The sequence below is a fragment of the Trachemys scripta genome, chromosome 24 (assembly GCF_013100865.1).
Source record: "Trachemys scripta elegans isolate TJP31775 chromosome 24, CAS_Tse_1.0, whole genome shotgun sequence".
NCBI classification, from domain to species: domain Eukaryota; kingdom Metazoa; phylum Chordata; order Testudines; family Emydidae; genus Trachemys; species Trachemys scripta.
In genome coordinates, this window is record NC_048321.1 from 5,118,573 (window position 1) to 5,123,743 (window position 5,171).

Below are 5,171 nucleotides of genomic sequence, written 5' to 3' on the forward strand. Positions count from 1 at the left end.
CGCTCAGAGAACTGCTGGGTCTAGAACCTGGTGACCGCGTTCGTGCCAAATCGGATGGAGAAAAAGGATGCCCACCGCCAGCTGTCATAAACTCTAGATCAGGGGTTTCAAACACGTGGCCCGTGGGGTTCTTTCGTGTGGCCCGCCAAGCTCCCCCCGCCTATCCCGCGCCGCCACGAGCCCCGCGCCACTCCCTGAAGCGGCCGAACTACTGTATGTCCCTGCAGCCCCAAGCAGGGGGGTGGGAGGCGAGTAGAGGGCTCCGGGATCTTGCAGCTCCCATTGGCCGGGAACTGGGAATCACGGCCAATGGGAGCTTTGGGGGAGGTACCTGGAGGAGCAGCAAGAGCAGCACATGGTGCCGTTTCCCCTCCCCTTCCCTCCCCACCCCCCAGGGACTCTGGCTGCTTCCTGGAGCGAAGCGGGGCCGGGGACAGGGCAGGGAGCCTGCCCTGGCCGCGGTGCGCGGCGCTGCCACCCGGATCTGCTCTAGGTAAGTGGCGCCGGGCCGGAGCCCGTACCCCACACCCCTTCTGCACCCCTCACCCCTCCTGCACCCCAACTCTCTGCCCTGAGCACTCTGCACACCTCCTGCACTCCCAGCCCTGAGCCCCTGCCGCACCCTGCACACCTCCTGCATCCCACACCGCAATTCCCTGCCGTACCCTGCACACCTCCTGCACCTCAACTCCCTGCCCTGAGCCCCCACCACACCCCTCCTGCACCCCCTGGGGGCAGGGAGGGGGCAGAGTTGGGGTGAGGACTTCAGGGAAGGGGTTGGAATGGGGACAGGGAAGGGGTGAGAGGAGGCGAGGCGGGGCAGGGGCGGGGCCTCATGGAAGGGGTGGAGTGGGAGCGGGGCCAGCGGCAGCAAGTGGGGGGTGTCAGTGATGCGGCCCTCAGGCCAATGCACTAGTCCTCATGCGGCCCTCGAGGTCATCTGAGTTTGAGACCCCTGATCTAGATCATATGTGATCGAGCCCGACAGTGAAGAGTTCAGCAAAAACCATCAACACCCACACTTTGTTCCTCAGCAAGAACAAGCAACAGAGCAACTGCTACAGGTGGCAGATGCAGAACACGAAGAAGACTCAAGGATTCCAGACCGACCACAGCCAGTCGTAACTAACGGCCAGCCAGACCAAGTTGTTCCATGTTCAGGTTCTGTAATTAGGAAACCAGCATGATTCATAGAAACTGAACAGCCTGATCCGTACTGAACTTCAAAGAGAGCGTGGCAGGGTAACTATGGTAAACGGTGGGCATAGGGTGACCAGATAGCAAATGTGAAAAATCAGGACAGGGGGTGGGGGGTAATAGGTGCCTATATAAGAAAAAGACCCCAAAATCGGAACTGCCCCTATAAAATCGGGACATCTGGTCACCCTAGGTGGGAATGTAGAACTTAAAAGGGGGAGACGTAATGGAACGTTAAACTGTATTATACTGTTCAGCCCTTAGGTGGCACTGTGTGTAAAACATCTTCTTTCAACTAGTCTCAGCCATATCTTGGCAGAGCATTAAAAGCAGGGCCGGCTCCAGACACCAGACTGGCAAGCAGGTGCTTGGGGCGGCCACTCCGGAGAGGGGCGGCAGGTCCAACTATTCGGTGGCAATTCGGCGGATGGTCCCTCACTCCCGCTCGGAGCGAAGGACCTCCCGCCAAATTGCCGCCGCAGATCACAATTGCGATCGCGGCTTTTTTTTTTTTTTTTTTGCGCCGCTTGGGGCGGCAAAAGCTCTTATGCTGATGAGCACAGCTGGGGTGGGTAAGTGAGCTCTGTGACCAGGTCAGGTCTGGTAGAGAAGGACGTGACAGTGCTGTTTTCGGACAACAGCAACAAAATTCTGTTTCAAAATGTCAGCCAACTCTAATATTAAGCTGCCTCCCAGGGAGGTTGTGAGTTGATCAGGTATCACGGTGATGGGCACGGCATACGGACCTGAATTGAATAGAATAGAGGCGTTGTTAACTACTGTCTGCAGAGCCCTCTCAGATCTCTGCCTGCTGGACCCCGACCCACATGGGACCCCATCCCGATCCCACACAGACAGCACAGCCGTGCGGTGACACTCCCAGTGTTTACCTAGCTGCTGGAAAACTGTGACGAGGAATCCCAGGTGCAGCAGATCGCGGCCCATCTTCACCTGTTGTTATCGCAGCTGTGCTTCCCCTGACCTGAGAGAGGGAGAAGAGAGGCAGAGGGGGTCGCTACATGCAAACAGGAGGGGAACCTGGCTGAGCCAGCCAAACCCCAAGCAAACTGCACCAGGGAGCAGTCCTGGTGTGGAGGGGCGAGCCTCTCCCTCCAAGATCAGAGCCTGGGGACAGCTGCAAAGACCCAGTCCGGGGAAGGACATATCTGGATCCTTAGAAAAATCTGGAAATAGCAGTGGGTTTTCCCCATACTGCCCATCATCATTCCCTCCCCCACCCCCCACATTCTCCAATAGGGCAGTCATTCCTCTCTGGCCCCTACCACCTTCCCTCCTCTCTCAACCCATTAGAGGCTGATTGGGGGGCAAATTTTCCTTGCTTCCTTCCTAGCTAGCAAAGTGAGATAAGGGAGTTCCCGGAGGCTGCACAGAGAAATTCCATCCAGCTGGCATCTGTCTCAATAGCTTATCAGTGATTTTAATCCCCTCTGAACAGGTTAGAGTTCATATGAGTAGGCTTGGAAAGTTTTTATTGCTATTAGTAAATGCTGATTTCACCGGATACTCACAAACTACTGCAAAAATATTTTCAGCGATAAAGAGGCAAAGGAAGAAAAATGCTGCTTGAGAACGTATTGGATACGTTAGTATAAATCACAATGTTTGCCGGCACTACCGGAGTTGGAGCAGGCCCTGTTTAGATGGGGGGGGATCCGGCCCCCGCCCATGCTCCCTATAACGTGTTCATCTTAGGAACAGGGAGGTGCTGAGGCGAGGACACTGCAACTTCAAATCACTGCAGTTTCCCACAACTGTGACATCTAAATCAATAAACCTCTACAAAATGCTTAAAATAACCATCAATATTAGCCATAGAAATGGCCAAAAAATGAAAATCGAATTCTGCCAAGCCTCCATAGCAAATATTCAATGATGCTAATCCATGGCGAACACCCGATTCAAATCCAGCAGCAGGTAAACCAATGCAAAAAAGGTTCTCCCCCTCCATTAAAAGTCAGAAACCGACCTGGAGCTGCCCCTGTGACCCAGCCTGAAAATGCCACTAGGAACAAGCTAAACTCAGTGTCAACATTTAAAGAAAGCAAAGGGAAGCTGAGAGCATGAAGCCCCACGCTTATCTGTTTGCATTTCTGGGCAAACAACAAGGCTACAACTACTGCATGCCCTTCTGTGGGACAGCTGACGGGGGGGTGGGGGTGGGCAGGGGAGGATGAGTTGGTTTGAGGATTTCTCTTGAAAAATTAGTCAAGAAAGGTTTTGTATTTTTTAAATAAAAATTATGCCAGACTAAAGGAAGCGTCACAGAAAATGCATTGGGAAATCGAACCGTGGTGCCTGATGGATATCAACTTACTAGGGACGTACTGAGATACTGCAGTGATGATAGATAGATAGAGAGATTTAAGAATATAAGAACAGCCAGACTGGGTCAGACCAATGGTCCATCTAGCCCAGCATCCTGTCTTCTGACAGTGGCCAATGCCAGGTGCTTCAGAGGGAATGAACAGAACCGGCAACCATGGAGTGATCAATCCCCTGTTGTCCACTCCCAGCTTCTGCTAGGGAGGATGGGGTTGCATCCCTGTCCATCCTGGACCTATCATCCAGAAATGTATCAAGTTCTTTTTTGACCCCTGTTATAGTGTTGGCCTTCCCAACATCTCTTGGCAAGGAGTTCCACAGGTTGACTGTGTGTTGTGTGAAAAAGTCCTTTCTTTTGTTTGTTTTAAACCTGCTGCCTGTTAATTTCATTTGGTGACCCCTGTTCTTGTGTTATGAGGAGGAATAAATAACACTTTCTTATTCACTTTCTCCACACCAGTCAAGATTATATAAACCTCTATCATATCTCTCCTTAGTCGTCTCTTTTCCAAGCTGAAAAGTCCCTGTCCTTCTAACCTCTTCTCATACAGAAGCTGTCCTATACCCCTAATCATTTTTGTTGCCCTTTTCTGTACCTCTTCCAATTCAAATCTATCTTTTTTGAGATGGGACAACCAGATCAGCACACAGTATTCAAGATGTGGGTGTACCATGGATTTATATAGAGGTAATATGATATTTTCTGTCTTATTATCTAGCCTTTGTTTGCCAGAATCTGGGAATGGGTGACAGGGGATGGATCACCTGATGATTACCTGCTCTGTTCATTCCCTCTGGGGCACCTGGCATTGGCCACTGTCGGAAGACAGGATATTGGGCTAGATGGATCTTTGGTCTGATCCAGTACGGCCATTCTTATGTATCCCTTTCCTAATGGTTCCTAACATTTGCATGGAGATAGATAGATAGATAGATCTCACCTGCAGGATGTTGTCCTCCGTTTCTCACAGATCAGTGATCTCCACTGAGCAATGTAAGTTTCTTTTCTTTCTCTCCAACTCACACAACCCATTCACCTCCCCGCCTCTCCTGGCGTGTGAGTTGGCATGTGAGTCCAGGTTCGCGGGGTTATAGTGGCGGACACCCTGAGTCACACCGCCCACAGCCCCTCGTCACTTCTGCATCAGGCCCTTTATCATTAGCTTCTATCGCTGTTATTTCCCTCTGTGCACTTCCTGCACCGCTCCATGCTGCATCTCCAGAATATACATCCCAAGTGCCAAATCCATCATGTGGGTTATCTAAAGTGCCCAGCAGATGAGCCCGCAGAGCCGAGCTGCTGGAGCAAATGCAGTTCAGGCTGATAGGAACAGAGAGCTGTTCCCATCTGATGGCAGCTGACCGGATCACTTGAAATGAGCTCCTGGCTCTCAACCCAGTGCCTTGTGAACCCAGGGACCTCCTGCCCCTGCACAGAAAAGGGTCATGGGCCAGACCCATTACGGCTAGGGTGGAAGTTCCCCCTTTGTGCGCCTGGTTAAGCAGACGTGGAATTTATCATAGTCATTAACTGGCTGTCTTGCAGTAGAGGTTCCTGCCTGACGCTGGGCCCCAATTGTTCTGGCCCTGCACAGACCCCAACCAAGATCAGGCCCCCATTGTTCCAGGTG

At 52.1% G+C, this 5,171-nt stretch overlaps 1 long non-coding RNA gene across 2 annotated transcripts; it reads right to left on the minus strand.

Moving 5' to 3' along the window:
• Window positions 1–1,015: 1,015 nt before the first annotated feature.
• On the minus strand, window positions 1,016–4,886 carry LOC117869812. 2 transcript variants are annotated; one of them, XR_004643856.1, is made up of 3 exons: window positions 4,482–4,886; window positions 2,088–2,179; window positions 1,016–1,164 (listed from the first exon to the last, which is right to left on the minus strand). It is a non-coding gene; the product is annotated as an uncharacterized LOC117869812 (long non-coding RNA). The 2 variants fall into 2 exon arrangements; XR_004643855.1 differs by lacking the exon at window positions 1,016–1,164 and adding an exon at window positions 1,741–1,943.
• Window positions 4,887–5,171: the final 285 nt, after the last annotated feature.